Raw genomic sequence first — 4,433 nt, 5'->3', positions numbered from 1 at the left:
TTCATGGGGTTACAAAGAGTCAGACAGGACTGAGTGACTGAACTGAACTGAACTATACTAAATCTTACTACTAATAAGGTAAGTACAATGAAAACTATAGTAAAATACCATTTTCACTTATCAAATTGGCCATATGGAAAATTTTGATATTACTGTGTTGACTGGGTGACAGACAATCCCATACACTACTAGTGCAAATAAGAAGGGGAATATCTACTAAAATTTTCAATGCACATTTCCTTTGACCCATCAAGTTCACTTTTATGGGCAATTCAGAACCCTCTCTAGAATAAGGGTCAGCAATTTTTTTTTTCTAAAAAAGCCAAAAAGTAAATATTTTAAGCTTTGGTGCATGGGGTCTCTGTCTCAATTACTCAACCTTTTAGTGTAGTGTGAAATCAGCCATACACATTGCATAAATGAATGAGCATGGCTTTCCAATATAACTTTATTTATACAAACAGCTATAGGTGGGATTTAGCCTGAAGGCCATAGTTTGCCAACTGCTGCTTCAGAGGCAATGGCATCCTACTCCAGTACTGTTGCCTGGAGAATCCCATGGACGGAGGAGCCTGGTAGGCTGCAGTCCATGGGGTCGCTAAGAGTCGGACATGACTGAGCGACTTCACTTTCACCTTTCACTTTAATGCATTGGAGAAGGAAATGGCAACCCACTCCAGTGTTCTTACCTGGAGAATCCCAGGGATGGGGGAGCCTGGTGGGCTGCTGTCTATGGGGTCACACAGAGTTGGACATGACTGAAGCGACTTAGCAGCAGCAGCAGCTTCAGAGGCAGTAGGTGCAGAAAGGCTGGGCACATCCTCATTGTGGCAGAAATCATTACTGTCCCCAAACTCCATTTCGTCCCCCTAGTAAAAGTCCTGCAGCCAGAATCTGGATATCCAGATTGCACTTCTCAACCCTATTGGGAGCTTGGTGATCACGTAACTAAGCTCTCAATGACGTGCGAGCAAAAATTCTGCTTCCACCTCTGGCTCATTTCCTTAGGCAAGATTTCTTAGGAAGAAATCTCCGTTCTTTTCCTCTTTCTCACTGGCTGTTGACAATGACCAGAATAGCATTAAAGCCATATACTGAAAATGGCAGAGTTACCGTCAACCAGAGTACCTGAATGACGAGAGCGGGGAGAGTGGCTCATGGTCCCACCCATAAGAGAAACTGTTTCAAACCTGGTCTGAAAGGCAAAACCATTTTGCTCATAACTTCTTTCTGAGAAGTTAGCATTCCTGATAAAATGCTTAAGCAATTTTCTGTGAACTTTAATGGGATTAAGGTTTGCTCTCAGAAACCAATTACCCACATGCCCAATTACCCACACAGTCAGTTGCCAGCTGTCAATCAAGGGTCTAGTGACCTTTAACCAGACTGTCTTTTCTTTCTGTGTCTAGTCTAACAATGATTATCTAACTGAACTTTCTTCCTATCAAATGTCCCTACCAATAGTAAATTTGGGAAGTGGCCTTTCTAGGGTCCATTTCCCTTCTGTGCCTAATCGTAATAAAATTTTGATACATGCTCACAGCTAAATTGCCTGAAAACTTCTCTTTAACACTTGGAACACTCACTTGGTGCTGTAACATGAATGAAAAATAAATTTATGTTTCTTTAATCCATTAAATTTTGGTCTCTATTTTTGCAGCCAAATCTACCCCAATACATTCACATTTTCTAAATTTGTTTAAATTCACTAAATGCTTGCTTTGTGTCAAAGACTATATTAAGCACTTTACATGTGTTGTATGTCACTAAACTCCACTTCTTTCTCATAATACCTACCACTAGGACTGGATGCCAGGCCAATGACTACCACCACTAATAACAATACTAGTAGCAGCAATAACAACAAAAATAGCTGTAGTTAATACTTATTGAATGCTTTCTATGAGCCAAGCACTGAGCAAAACTCTTTATATCTTATTCTTTAAAATGTTATGGGGATTCTTCTTGGAAAAAGCAAGCAACCAATCCAAGTTTTATCACTAGTGTTAAATTAATCTCTTCAATAAATTAATTCACTATATTTAGAAAATGAAAGGAAACTTAATGCTTTCCTAAGAGTAAAGCTCAAGACAATAACCTTGGTTGAGGAAGATCCAGAGTAAATGAAGCTCCTCTTAAAAGAAATATGATTTCCCCAAAGCATATTAGCAACATTGGGACAGAAGTGGCGGTGGGATTTTTTGTTTTGTTTTGTTTTCCCCAAAGGAACATTATTTTTATAGGCTGAGAAGCACCATATACTTTTGCTCTTTAGGGCATTTTCACTGGTCCTTCCCAAGGCAAAAATTTGAAGGTGCTCTTAAAGACTTTTCTCCTAAATGCCCCTACCCTTCTGGAGAAATTTCATCCCCAAAGACTTGACTGTGTTTTAAACCAACCTCAGATTATAGGCATAAAAGGAAGAATTAGATTTTGATTTGAAGAATGGGCTAGGCTTGGAATCAGTTCATTTCAGTTCAGTTCAGTAGCTCAGTCATATCTGACTCTTTGTGACCCTACGGACTGCAGCACGCCAGGCCTCCCTGTCCATCACCAACTCCCAGAGTTTACTCAAACTTATGTCCATTGAGTTGGTGATGGCTTGGAATAATTTAAGAACTGATATTGTCGTATTGCACTTCAGTAGGGTTAAACAAATTTTTTGTTTTGTTTTTGCATTTGTGGTTATGCTAATGAGCCTATGGAGAGGTTCCGTTCTGCACATGCACACACACACGCACTCACCTCAGTCCTGAAGGAGTGGGATGTCCTCCCTAGAGAACCCTGTGGTCCTCTCAGGTGAACCAGTCTCCTAGGACTATGCAGAACACGTGTTTTCCAGTGACACATTCAGGCAGCAAGAAAGAAAGGGTTGGAACAATGTAGGAATGACCCCCTGGTGTCAAAAGAAGTCTGGCTGCCCCATCTGTCTTTTGAGAATAAGAAAAAATTCTTGAATTTGTAGACATTTTCAAGTTACAGAAACCTCAAGAGAAAGATATTTAGGGCCCCTGCATATGAGGAAGAGTTTCAGCAATATTAGAAAAAAAAAAATTCATCCACCTATACATCCATCCATTTATTTTACAAATAATTATTGAGGACTTACTATATGCCAGGAACCATTCAAAACTTAGGGGAGGGGGGAGAATCAGGGAAGTATTGGTCAAGGGTACCAAGTTTCAGTTGGGCAAGATGAGTAAGTCCTAGAGATCGACTGTACACCATAGTGCCTACTGTTAGCAACAATGTGTTGTGCAGAAAGGGCAGCTCTTCTAAGTGTTCCGTCACAGTCACCGCTCCCCGGCCAGTAGTGCCTACTGATTCCTCTCAGGTTTGTGGGTGCTGCTCTGAGCAGCCGTCACCCTTTATACCAGAAAGCTGGCAGGCACTGTGAGGAAAAAACAAAACAAGAAGAAAGTAGAGGAGGTGCTAGAGGAAGAGGAATATGTGGTGGAAAAAGTTCTAGACCGGCAAGTGGTAAAGGGCCAAGTGGAGTATCTCCTAAAGTGGAAGAGGGTCTCAGATGAGGACAACACATGGGAGCCGGGAGATAACCTGACTGCCCTGACCTCACTGCTGTTTCTGCAGTCACAGAAAACAGCACCCGAGACAGACAAACCAGATGGAGGCAAGTGCAAAGCTGATTCTGATTCAGACAATATGGGGGAGGAGAGCAAACCAAAGAAGAAGAAAAGAATCAGAAAAGTCACAAGGCTTTGCCTGGGGTTTGGAACCTGAGTGGATTATTGGAACTACAGATTCCAGTGGAGAACTCATGTTCCTGATGAAATGGAAAAACTCTGATGAGGCTGACCTGGTCCCTGCCAAGGAAGCCAATGTCAAGTGCCCACAGGTTATCATATCCTTCTATGAGGAATGCTGAGGTGCCATTCTTATCCCTCAGAGGATGATGACAAAAAAAACAAGAATTAACTCTCTTGAATACCAGTGGCTGTCACATCTGACTGCAGGTTTCAAGTGGGGAAAGAAGGAGTTCTACTTGTCTCGACACCATAAAGATGGCTTGAGAAGATGTGCTTTGAAGAGAAGCAGAAGGCTAAGTGCTTCAAGGTCGTTCCATGCCGTACAGTTTGCACATCCATCTTGGTGAAGAGGAAGAAGAATCAGTGTTTCAATGCAACTCATTCTGAACTTCACTAAGAAAAGCAAAGGGTCTTCTATGATGGACAAAACTTGTAGAGTGGGATGTAGGAGAGCAGGCGATACTGTAGATCTTCAAAGAGCATCTCCACAACCCACAGCCTTCTTCCCAAGAGGGTTAACTCTGCATTTTTTACAGCATAGAATGTGTGTAGTTTTTGGCTATTACTGGTGTATTGTGTGGGGTCAGTGGGATGGGGTGAGAAAGGAGACTGGAGTTAAGACCATTTTTGTTAAAATTTGAATAAACTGTGAAACTGTAAAAGGGA

At 41.6% G+C, this 4,433-nt stretch overlaps 1 pseudogene; it reads left to right on the top strand.

Annotated features, from left to right (window-relative positions):
- The first annotated feature begins 1,066 nt into the window (after nucleotides 1-1,066).
- On the top strand, nucleotides 1,067-3,936 carry LOC109561111 (chromobox protein homolog 1 pseudogene; annotated as a pseudogene).
- The last annotated feature ends 497 nt before the right edge of the window (nucleotides 3,937-4,433 follow it).

This window comes from Bos indicus, chromosome 7 (genome assembly GCF_029378745.1).
Source record: "Bos indicus isolate NIAB-ARS_2022 breed Sahiwal x Tharparkar chromosome 7, NIAB-ARS_B.indTharparkar_mat_pri_1.0, whole genome shotgun sequence".
Taxonomy (NCBI): Eukaryota; Metazoa; Chordata; class Mammalia; order Artiodactyla; family Bovidae; genus Bos; species Bos indicus.
The sequence above is the reverse complement of the archived record's forward strand: the minus strand, read 5'-3'. Positions and strand labels throughout refer to the sequence as shown.